The following is a 13,455-nucleotide window of genomic DNA, read 5'->3' on the forward strand; positions in this document are numbered from 1 at the left end:
GGCAAAAATGCACCACACATTTTTGTTTTGTTAGTTGGAACTTCAGTTGAGCAAGATAGTGCTCAACATAGAACTGATGGAAAGCCACCTCAACCAGCCAACTAGTGTGATTACTTTTGTGGTTTGCAAAAAGTTTTCCTAAAAACATTTTGTTATACTCTGATATACAGTAACAGAAGAAGGAAGGTTCTCATCCTGTACTTGGGGTAGTTGTGCTCTCTTGGCCAGAAATCGCTATGATTCCAGCCACAGAACAGAGATTTTGAAGTATCTGTAGGATTTTGTGCTTCAGATTTCCCCTCTGTAATCCTTTCTTACTTAAGAGGGAATCAGATGCTGTGATGACAGAAGATCATCTTTCAGAATATCATATATATCTTTATAAGATATGAATACATGTACATGAGAAAGCCAATTGGGCAAGACAGGCTATTGGTCTGGTGCAGGCAGTGTTAATTTCCTTTTCCTCTTTGTGTTCTATATTTTGCTTAGTAATCTATGTAATCTTAGTATCTATGTAATAAATAAGCCTATTTTCCCAAGGCTGAGCATGATGAAAACTTAAAATAAACATTTATTTGAACATGAATCCAAGACTGTGCCCTAAACAAGCTATTGACTAGGGCAGATGGATAGAAACAACAAATTAAAGTATGAAATGGTGAATGAAAATGCATCATCTTTTCAAGGGGAAATAATGAGTTTCAAAGCTGGATTTTCTTTGGTTCTTTCTTTGTTTTTATCTACATATGCTAATAATGGACATAGAACTATCCATTTAAAATACACTGTATTTGCCAGAAAACCTCTAAAAAAGGCTGCTCTTACAGTGAAGAAAAAGAAGAGAGAGAAAGCAAAAAAAAACATTTCCATCAGATTTCCAGTTTTTCTTGGCCTGTTTCTATCATTTCCCGTAAATAACTTAGCAAAAAGAAAAATATTTACATAAAATATATATTTCAAAGATAGTATCCAGAGAATTTTAAACTTCTTTCAGTAGAGTAAAACAGAATATTTTTAATGCACTGATGTAAATATTTGCCCCAGAAATCACAACATAAGAACTTTCAGTTCATAAGAACAGGGTGTAGGGATATATCAATATGTTTAAATGTGTCAACAAAACAGATGAAATTTGAATTTCCGAATAAGCTAAAAAAAAATGAAAATGATACATGAATATTCATAATATGAAAGTCTGTGTACTGAAAAATTGTTTGTTCAAAACATACAGTGTCTTATTCTGAATAATGAAAAACTCATGGAAACTGTGATGTGATTGCTAGTAATTCACACCAGGAAAACAAGAAAAAAATTCCATATGTGATTCACATTGAATTCCACTATTTTTACCTTTTGAACTGCAGATAAATAATACAACTGTGAATAAATATGGATGTATTTCGGTGGATAAGTAGGTACTTTAAATTCACTTTCTGTTTAACTTTTACCAAATGAATCTTTTAGTATGTGAACTTTTTCCTGTCCATGCAGAACCTATGCTCTTGCCTGAGGTATAGTTTTTTACTCTAGGTATTGTAGGATAGGTCTAGCTATTCCACATTGCATGTCCTAGACTTCTACTTCATCATCTCTGTAATTGTCCACATAATTTAAGTATATATGTAAATTGGATTATTACTTATTTTAGAAATTGTTTGTTATTTGAACAGACAGCGATGCCTAGGGAGTATTAGGTCCCATCATGAAGGCATAATAGGCACAGAGAAGGAATCCATTCTATGCTCTTTTTTTACAGTTGGCCAGCAAAGCTAATTTATGTCATTATTTTAACAAAACAGTAGCAATCCTTGGATAGAGACAAGAACAGGAAATGCTACTAAGTAGAGGCAAACAGCTTTTAGATTTTAGATATTTGTCATACCTAATTAAAAAATAAAAAATAATAGAAAATAAAATAATAAAAAAAAAAAGTTATAAATGTCAATGAAATACTTGTAGCATGCCAAATAGAATCCTCATAGAAATACTAATTCCTTCTAGTCTTCTGAGTTCTGAACAACCTTAGTGGCCCCTTATGGGAGTCTGATATTTCTGGTATACTTATTCTGATGGAAAAGGTACATGGCATCTCTGTAATACTGAAGTGACCAACACACCACAAAGTGCCAAGCAGTCAAATTGGAACAAAGCTGTAGGTTGGAGACACTCATATTTAAACATATTTTATAAGAACATGTTTAATGTTCTTATTCCAATTCCATTCACAATTGTTCACAATTCCATTTTTGACTCTAATATCTTCTAGGAGGTCCCAAATAATTACTGGAAACCCAGAGTTTCTATATAATTTACAGAAACATAACTGCAGAAAGTAGTTTTCCATTCCTGAAATCAAGCTATAAACTGACCTTCTGCAGCAATGTTTTTATCTGTTATGATAATGCTATTCTGTTCTCATTACCTCTAACTAATCCTTTATTTCCTGTGCTCTCTGCATGTTTCTACATGTCTCTGCATGTTTCTACATGTTTCTTTGTTACTTGATCTGTTAAGAGTACATTTACATTTCACATAGAAATGCAGTCATGGGCTTTCTATTCTCCCTGCTACCATTCTACTATTCAATCAGAAATATGTGCTCACGCACGTTATGGTGCTGATTACAAACTGAGTACCACTGAGAGATGGGGCTCTTTGGTTTCAGTCTGGCAGTCACACAGATTTGAGCTTCAGACTGAATTAGATCTTGTCCTGCCAGCTTCAAGGATAAGCAGAATTCCCTCCATCTTTGTCTTCAACATGCCAAAAAAAAAAAAAAAAAAAAAAAAAAAAGAAAACCTACCATAATATTCACTGTTCTCTTCCTACAACTAGGGATACTGTGAGGTTCAACATTACTTGAAAACATTGCACTTCTGTGCAAAGACAAACTACTAATAGTTTAATAGTTTGAGCTTTGCTTACTATAAACCTTGAGTGGAGTGCTTTATACAGCAGGCAATTCTATATATATCTGAGAGTAAAAAGAATGAGGTATTAGAATGCTGCCTGCTTCTGAATGATGGTGGCTCTTCATAGCTTTGTAATAGTAGAATAAGTCTCAGTGAGATGAATTAGTGGAAGGGGCATGTGACTTAAATGTCAAAGGTGAACAATGAATGGATTTATTACAAGGCATGATTTTGCATCCATAGAACAACATATTACATTAGAACATCTATATCTGAAGCTTAGCAGTCCAATAAATCAAAGAAAGTATCAGCATAGAAGGAGTGATTCATGGTATGCCACACCGTATGCCAAGTTTGTCCACTGCTACGGCTACCCAGCACAATAACAAAGAACTCCCCACCAGAAAACTGTCAGGTTTATTTATATTGATCCTAAAATCACCTCTTGAGCTATTTGCACTTCAAACCGGGTATGTATCTCACAGAACAGTCATATTTCCAGTATTACTGGGGAAGGATGGGAGTCAGAAACAAAGTGAATAGTAGGCTGGGTTTCCCAGCAAGCAAAACATCCAATTGGGAAAATCTTTCTCTAAAACCACCATGCAGTTCTTAATAACCTCTGCAGTGTTACTGCTGTGGTGTCACCTTTGCAGACATCATGATCATTATGTCTAAGAAAACTCCAAGGGTATCAGCAATGCAGGAAATAATGTTAACAATGTACTATGCAGCATGTAGTATTTAGTATGTAATAATTTTTGCTCCATAAATCAGAAATAATCCAGTGACCCATCCTGATGCCAAGAGAGAATTATTCTAATAATTTAATAATAAAAATAATAACAATAATAATACAATATAGGTATTGTGGTATATTAATAGTATTATTGTTGCTGTTGTTGAATTATTATTATTATTATTATTATTATTATTATCCCCAGAGAAAATCCACAAAGTTGATTCATAAAACTAATGAATAGTATCCAGGTTCTTTAGGTGGGTACTTTCAGCCATTGGAGTATTTGTTTTGGGTTCCAGTCAGGTATATTTCTCTGGCCTAAAGTCTTGCAAGAAAGTATCTTCCAAATGGTGATCACACCATAGGTGCTAGTAAAGCATAATTTCACATGAGCCAGAAGCAAATGAAATAAATATAGCGTATCTAATCAATTATCCAGAACATATACATAGGGTAGGAAGGACCTGAAGTAGGACAACTTCTCTCCATTCTCCACCACTAAGTTTACACTTTTTTCCTCAGTAAGAAACGGTGTGGAAAAATTCCTGTAACAGGCCAAACAGGGATACCCATTTAGAAAATTCTGATCATTCAAAAATTAGCACAATTCCAAATGCTTGCAAATCAGTTTTGGATATTCCTTCTAATGAGATACAAATATTGCTAATTAACTAAGTAGGTTCATAAGGTGTGATTATGTTTAGTATTGGGGGGAAGAAAAAAAAAAAAAAAAAAAAGTTTGATGGTTTTATGGCAATGATTTTCTGAAGATTTGTGGTGGTTTTATCCAGCTGGGCAGCTGAAGTCCACCACAACCACTCTCTCACTCCCCTGTCTCAAATGAACAGGGGGAGAAAATACAATGGAAAAGGGCTCAAGTGTTGAGATAAGGACAGAGTGATCACTCAACAATTATCACCATGGGCAAAACAGACTCAGCATAAGGGAGATTAATGTTATTTGTGACCTATTACAGTGAGAAATCAAGTTATCTTTGCAGTAGAATATGTTTTCAAAGTAGAATGTGTTTTTGTACTAGAAAAGTAACCTTCAGTATTCAAAGGTAGTAGTGTACTGTTAATAAAGGGAAATTCTAAGTAGATAAGTGGACAGTAGAATGCCTCACTGTTCCAAAATAAGGAGGAAGACTGAAGAAAGAGAATGAGCAGTGTGAGAACAGTAAACGTAGAAATCACAAGTTCTCTAACCAAAATAAAAGAGAGGGAAAAAATAAAAAAAAAAAAAAAAAATTAAAGGGTTGATCAAATAAAATTGTACATATATGGTATAGCAAGGCATCAAGTAGCTTGTGAACCTGTAGTATTCAGTCAATAAGGAAACATGGGAGAAATCAGGTATCAGGTAATAGGAAATATAAAATTATGATATGCTTTCTACAGTGCACTGCTATTTGCAGGACGCCCACCACTGCAATCGTGAATAAAACAGTTTCACAGAAAATCCTGTCTGAAGAAAATTATTGAGATTTTTCTCACATTGCTAACAAGCTAGAGTTGTGAGAAACTAAAAGCAAACTAAAACCAACTTTCCCCATAACCACCCTTTTCCACCTCCTCCCCCACAAGCAGTGCAGGGGAACGGGGAATAGGGGCTGCGGTCAGTCCATGGCACTTCATCTCCACTGCTTCTTCATAGTCCCTCTCTGCCTCTGCTCCCCATGGGGTTCCTCCCATTGGATGCAGTCCTTCCTGAACTGAGCCTGTGGGGGCTGCCCACAGGCTGCAGCTCTTCAGGAACTGCTCCCACACGGCTCCGTCCCACGGCGTCCATCCCCCAGGAGCAAACTGCTCCAGCACGGGTCCCCCACAGGTGGGCAGCAGCTTCCCCCAGACCCCCTGCTCCTGCGTGGGCTCCTCTCCACGGGCTGCAGCTCCGGCCCAGGGCCTGCTCCTGCTGGGGCTCTCCATGGGCTGCAGCCTCCTCCAGGCCACATCCACCTGCAACACCGGGGGCTCCTCCACGGGCTGCAGCGTGGAGATCTGCTCCATGTGGGACCCATGGGCTGCAGGGGGACAGCCTGCTGCACCAGGGGCCTCTCCAGGGGCTGCAGGGGAACTTGTGCTGCGTGCCTGGAACACCTCCTGCCCTCCTGCTGTGCTCACCTTGGAGGCTGCAGAGCTCTCTCTCAGCTCTCACCCCTCTCTCCCAGCTGTGGTAGCACAGCAGATTTCCCCTTCCTTCAATCTGTTCTCCCAGATGCCCACCCAGCATCACTCATGGCTCAGCTCTGGCCAGCAGTGGGTTACTCTTGGATCCGTCTGGAGCTGGCTCTGATCTGACATGGGGCAGCTGCTGGGCTCTGCTCACAGAGGCCACCCCTGCAGCCCCCCGATACCAAAACCTTGCCATGTAAACCCAGTACAAGATTAAAAGGCAGTTCCTAAATATGTATAGGTTTTCTTGTATGGCCTAACAAGCTCATCTGAACCTCTCTCTGTTTCTGTTCTTTGTATGTAAAATGGTTCAATAATATTTTATTTCCTTCATCTGTTTCTTTTCTTGTCTTAATTTTTAATTTTTACTTGATTTTTTTGTGTCATAACTGTGTTAAAATGAACCTGATATTTGCTTGGGCCTTTAAAATATAGATTAAGAACAGTATAAACAAAAATATAATAGGTTCAATTTCCAGAAAACCATAATTTGTATTATCTACTTTTTTAAAATAATAATCTTTTAATTAATCCATCTCTTAGTAAGTCTTTGAGTTTAGTTTGTTAACACTCTATGTTTGTTTATTTCGTATTTTCCATTCCAATGTATTAATTTAAGTATATGTTCATATGTGTATACATTGATTTTTATACAGGCTTTTCAGATAAATAATTTTTTTAAAAATAAATTGTTAATATCTTTCTAATAATGTGAGTTTAATATTTAGCTATTGTCTAAAATAAAATATTAAGAACTGTTGAGAAAGGAATAGAAAACAGAATTGAAATAAAATAGAATACTGTATAAATTTATGAATATGTTTATTATGAAAATTTCTAGCACACTCACATTTTGAAAACCTCCTGAGGTTCTGGTAATGTCATACACAGAGGAACATAGTACCAGTAGAAGGTACTATGCATGAAAGACATGCAAGGCTTCTCTATAAAAATATTTAATTGAGAATATTAAGCTTAGACAAAAGATGACTGAGATACAACAGAGATCTATAAAAACATGAATAATATGGAATGGTAAGTGTATCGTGTTTTTGATGACATGGAAATGAAGGAACATCAAATAGAATTACAAAGAAAATTTTCTGAAATGCTCAAAGGAAATACCTTTTTTCATTCAGCACTTAAATGGATTGTTGAACCTGTGGTTACAGAATGTTTTGGATGCCAAGAATATAAGTGGATTCATAAGATGATTAAGCAAGCTAATGGAGGAAAGCTCCACCAAGGACTACTAAACATGGTGGTCTGATTGCAGCCTCTGGCTCTAGTTCAAGAGGTCCCTGAACCAGAGATTGACAGAATATGTAAACTGAAAAATTACCACTCTGTGCACTATGCTCTTATTCTCTTTCCCTGAACATCTGTTGCTGGCCGTCATCAAAAGTGAGCCTTCGGTATGGTTTAGTACTGCTGCTTTTTCATTTTACACATATAAAAGACTGAGAAATATATATATATATTAAAAAGAGAAAAAAGGAAATTTAAGAAAAATGAGAAGGGAAAAAAGGAAAAAGGAAAATAAGAAAAAAAAATAAAATAAGAGAAAAAAAAAGGAAAAAAAAAAAAGTAAAATTAAACAAGAAAGAAAAAAAAAGTAAAAAATGAAAAAAAAAAGAAAAGAGGTGGAAAAAAAAGAGGAAAGAAGAAAAAGAAAAAAAAAGTACAACTGTGACATTGCAAGTATTTTGGGGGCTTTTAAGTGAAATTAAAAACTGTTTCCTATATAACTGATAAAATACAGCATGCTGACTCAAGTGCTTTTTAAGTCAAACCATTTAAAATAGCAGTTCTGTGCTGTTTCTGTTCCATTCTAAGCAGGAAACTTCAAAGAAAAGAGACAAAAAGGGTATCATCTTGGAGATTAGTTCTAATTCCTTCAGACAAAGGAAGGAAGAAATCTGGGTCTCTTATTCCTTGGTTAGAATTTCTAACCAGTGAGCTAGCAGCAGTAGAAGCATCAGGTGCGGTGTGTGCAAAGCTTGCTATTGTAAGTGTGGCATGAATAACACAAAGACACATCTTCATCATGGACCCCAGAGGGCACAATTGAAGAAGAAGCCAGGATTGCTCAGATGCCAGATTTCACTCTCCTGGAAAATGTTTCTGTTGACAGCAGTCCTTTACATGTTTGAAGTAGTTCCAAGGTTAGGCACTGGTGAGAGCAGAATTCCACTTCTGAATGCACAGGTGAAGATTGTACAACCAACCCAGACCCACCAGACACATGCAGGACAAAAGAAGGGTGATAGCAATGCCTTAACCAACTCCTTCTCTAGTCATTCCTGAACACCACATGAAAGCTGCTTAAACAGCTTAACTGATGTCTTAATTTTAGCCTGAGCTGCTTTAAATAGAAGTTAGGTGCTAATATTGTCTTTGGAAAACCAGATGCAAGTCATTACTAGAATAATGCCCCACCTAGTAACTTGGTGAAGTTCAGTTATGTATTGGCAAAAAAATAAAAATAAATAAAAATAAAAATAAATAAATAAATAAACTAAAGGAATCAAAGAGCATTACATCTCATGCCTATGCACCTTTATTCAAGAATTACTATGAAATTCTTGACTTTTCAAGCTTTAATCTTTTTGTATTCTTTGTAGAAGCCATTTATATCACTACAAACAAATTTATATCAGTAAAAGGTAGGTCAGTGGCTCTCGGTCCCCAGTGTACCTGGATGACAGTTTGAAGCTTTGATTTTTGCCTGTCAGGTCATTTTCCCGTGTAGCAGATAATATGACTTGACATTCTATAAACTTGTCTATAAACCTTCACATCCCACAACAGAGAAGCTCCAAGTGTGCCGTCACTATTCATTTGGGCATTGGCAGTTGCTTCTTAAAAACAAAGGCACAGCAACAAATAATACCCACCAGAGATCTACTTCAATTGGCTAGGATATGTAAGTCCTGCGAGAAAACTTCTCAGCCCAACACATCAAGCATTACAAAATTTCATAGCATTAGCTCTATGTTCCATGATAATGGCTTCATTATATATTAAATATTAAATTATATATATATATATTATTAAATATTCTCTTATTGGAAACTTGCCAGCATGTAAGTCTAAAGGGGCTTCAGGTCTACCACACCTGCATCTGTGTTAAATAGGTGGAAACTCACAGCAGTAGTATAAATCAGGTGTGAACAGAAGCAATTGACTTCATTACTCTTAATCTACACAGAGTATTCAATTTATATATAACTGAATAGTTTCTGCCTAGAATTATAAAAATATTTGTTGCACATTTCTAATCATCTATGTAATAGATGAGAGAAGCATAGAGGCATATAAAACTTAAATAAAGACACAATATCTGTCTGTTAAAGATTTTGCATCTTCCCTAAAGGTTTTTTATGGCTTGAATTTTACTATGATGTTTATATTAGTAACATTTTAGGCAATTATATAGATAGAAAATGATTAGAAAAATATAGTAGAAGTTCTGGAAACCCTGTGTGTAGCTTTATCTCACTTTTGCTTTCTACCAATGTTTTCTACCAACACAAAGTTTTATGTCTGTCTTACAGGAACAAGCAGTTTACTGTAAGAGCTGCATCAATACTCTGAGCTTCTCCACTTCACCACTCAAATTTATCAAAAGCAATGACCTTTTCCCAGAAAAATAGCTTTCTGTCTGGAATTTGCCCTCTCAGAGTGGCAAATGTTCATCTGTGTTATAGGGATGGTGGCCTAGCTGTTGTTTTTTTGTTTGTTTGTTTTGTGTTTTTTTTTTTTTTTCTTGCATAGATTGCATAGATTTAGCCAATTGCATTTGAGAGTCCCTATACCTGTAGACAGGAGCTCCTGAAATACTTTTAAACATGGGACTAAAACATGAAACAAAATAAGTTTAGTTTTATAGCTGGTGATGGGTGACAAGTGAAATAGAAAACTAAGTATGTCTCAACTTCTGCCATAAGATCTGACCATTGCATTGAAAGACCTGAGTTGGTCACCCAACACTTGGATAATCTGAAGGCCTTTTCTGTACCCTACCCACAAGCCAGAAAATGTTGTTCCTCATCTCAGTGCTCCCGCGAATCTGAGAAATGAGAAAGTCTTCCTAGACATCTTTATTAATCAGACTTCTGCTCAAAGTAGCCATACAATTTATTTCTGTTGTTGCTAATGGATTTTCTTACTGTTGTGTTGCCAAGTCTAACCAGGTAAAGGTATCATTTATGAGCCTGCAGGAACACATAAGTTCGAAAAGACTATCCTAAATGGTTTTAATAACTCAGTTTTAATATTAAACTTTTCTTTGATATTGTGCTCAGCCACAGGATTTCTTTGTCACAGGTGGAAGGTGCTAAACTCTCTTCGTGTCAATGTATTAAAGTTGGTTAAATAATATGAAGAGAATGAAATTTTACTCTAGAAAATTGTATTATATGTATGTGAATCACCATTTTACTCCTCAGCCAATTCATTTCCAGATCTAATCAGTTAAGTAACAAAATTAATCTAATAAGAATAAATAATCCTCAGTATTATACAAATGTACATATATTTGCATAGGCAAGTCTATATATATATATATATATATGTATGTATAAACGCTTACAAAGTACATAAATGAATGCATGTGCATGCAACTACCTGAAGGGAGCTTGTAGTGAGGTGGGTGGATATCAGTCTCTTTTCTTAGGTGACAGACAATAGGATGAGAGGACATCATATCAAGTTGCACCGGAGGAGGTTTAGTTTAGATATCAGGAATTTTTTCGCAGAAATGGTGGTTAGGAACTGGCTGCCCAGGAAGTGGTGGAGTCGCCACCCCCGGAGGTATTAAAGAGACATGGAGGTAGTGCTTAGGGAAATGATTAAGTGGTGGACTTAACCAGTGTTAGGTAACATTATGATTTTAAGGGTCTTATCAAACCTAAATAATTCTATGATTTTATATGCATGTATTCAGACACAAACTACTCTCTAAATAAATAAATAAATAAATAAATAAAAGATGAGAGGACAGAAATAACAGAATAAGCATATTCTATGTATATAAATTATATTTTTCTCATGTGTAATTCCTCCCTAGCAACCTTAGAAACAAAATGCTGAACAATGGGCCCAGTTTGGAAAGTCCATTCTTATGAATTCACTAATTCAAATCACGTGTTTCTCATTTTCTGTTATTTTTCTAACAAGATAAGACTTCATATAAAATTGAAAGAAAATGTAGCTTACATACTAGTTTATTTTTGCATTTGCAGTTATTACTAACAAAATATTCTACAGTTACTGATGAAAACAGGCTATCAAATAACATCAAACAACAGAATAGTAGGAGTCCAAAAGAAATGTGAAACATTTTCCTCTTCTATATATATATATATATTCTATTTCAATTTATTTCTTTGACTTCAAAGTGTATATTCTTCCCTTCTCAATTCAATAACCTGGCATATTGAAATATAGTTCAGTTCAACAATGCAGATTACATGTATATGTAGTTTGGTATTTTGCACTGCTGGGTTTCTAAATTAGTATATTTCTTAGGTTATAAGTTTACATTCCCTTGTTGAAAATATAATTGCCCTTTTCAAATCTTGTCTACATCATAAGTTTAATTATGATTGTAAAAAATTGCCCTATAAGTTCTTTGAACATTATCTCATTTTCTATTTTTTTACTGTATTTATAAATAAGAGTTAAATACATATGTGATTGCATGATGGCCAGAAAATTATTTTATTTCTTCTTTTGTCAAAATATTTCTGTTATGAACACGGCAATGTTTAATACACTGCTTTTAGAATGATGTCCAATTTATAGGGACACTCCTTCCTTCCTTCCTTCCTTCCTTTCTTTTTCTTTCTTTCTTTCTTTCTTTCTTTCTTTCTTTCTTTCTTTCTTTCTTTCTTTCTTTCTTTCTTTCTTTCTTTCTTTCTTTCTTTCTTTCTTTCTTTCTTTCTTTCCTTCCTTCCTTCCTTCCTTCCTTCCTTCCTTCCTTCCTTCCTTCCTTCCTTCCTTCCTTCCTTCCTTCCTTCCTTCCTTCCTTCCTTCTTTCCTTCTTTCCTTTTTCTTTTCTTTTCTTTTCTTTTCTTTTCTTTTCTTTTCTTTTCTTTTCTTTTCTTTTCTTTTCTTTTCTTTTCTTTTCTTTTCTTTTCTTTTCTTTTCTTTTCTTTCCAAACAAAGCAAATGCATATTTCATTTTGGAGACTTAGTACACAACTGGTATTTTCATGTATTTTTCAACATGAAGATAGGCTCAGCATAAACAATTTCTGGCTTAAAGTTCATAGTAGGATTCACATGAGCAATCAAGAAGAGCTACAGGTAAACATTGATAACTTATTTAGATAAACTTGGTTTCTTTGCAGTCACTGGAAAAAAAAAAAAAAAAAAGTAATTTGTTACACCATTAACTTGACCTGTTTTGGTTGTGATGAGATGAATTGTACTTTACAAATAATACAGAGTACAAGATGACTAGCTCTAACTATAGACAATTACATTTACAAAAGTGAATCTCAGCCCTGAAGTCTCCAAGGATAGCATTCATTGGCAACAACTAAAGAAGTAATCCCTACCTCCATTAGTAATATTAATCGTTGCAATCAGTGGTGTAAAAAGTATGATTCATTTCATCCTGTTATAGACATCGAAAATAAAATCATAGAAATGTTGTCGGGAAGGTACCTTTGTAGTACTATCTAGTCCAACCTCCAATTCAGAGCTGAGCTCTCAACAACTCTAGTTCAGATCTGTTACAGCACTATCTAGATGAGCCTCGGAAAGCTCTAAGGCTGTAGACTTCACCATCTCTCTGAGTAATCTGTGTCAGTGCTGCACCAGTCCTCTACTATGGTGTGTATTTGTTTTGTTTTGCTTTGTTTTTCATAATGTCCAGACAAAACCAAGACTGATTTTGTGACCCTTGTTCCTCATTATATTGTTGGTTACTACCAAAAATAATTTGACCCTATCATCTGTGTAACTGCCATTCAAGCAGTTCCAGGCATCTCTTTAATAATCAGAGTAATCAGTCTCAGCTCCCTCATCTTCTCCTCATTTCTCATATGCTCAAGGCTTCAGATAGTTGGACTATGATGGAACTTTATCAGGTTTTCTACATTTTTCTTGAAAAAGAGGATCTCATACTGGATGCAGCAAACCAGATGTGGCTGCAGCAGTGCCAGCTACAGGGGAATAGTATCTTCCTTTAATATGTTAGTCATGTTTCTTCTAATATAACCCAATACATTATATGTGTTATTTGCATTGAGAGTTCACTGTTGGTTCATAGCCATATATACGGTTCAACAGCCTTTCAGAAAGGCTGTTATTCAGCCCATAGCTTCCCATGCTATACCACAGAATTACTACACTCCAGGTACAGAAACTTGGCACTGCTGCCTGTTGAACTTCTTGAGGTTTCTGTCAAGTATCAGTTCCTGGAGTCAATAATTGAAATATTTGTTACTGGATGAAAGCCAGATTGGAAATGGATGATCATTTCTTTTGGAATACAGCAGTCTTCAATCTACTTACAAGCCCATTGATCTAGCTAATACTTCCTCAGCTTCAAAACAGAATGTTGTGAGATGTCAAAAATTGTATTAAATTCAAGCATACATATTTCCTGAAT

Source organism: Aythya fuligula, chromosome 1 (genome assembly GCF_009819795.1).
Source record: "Aythya fuligula isolate bAytFul2 chromosome 1, bAytFul2.pri, whole genome shotgun sequence".
Taxonomy (NCBI): Eukaryota; Metazoa; Chordata; class Aves; order Anseriformes; family Anatidae; genus Aythya; species Aythya fuligula.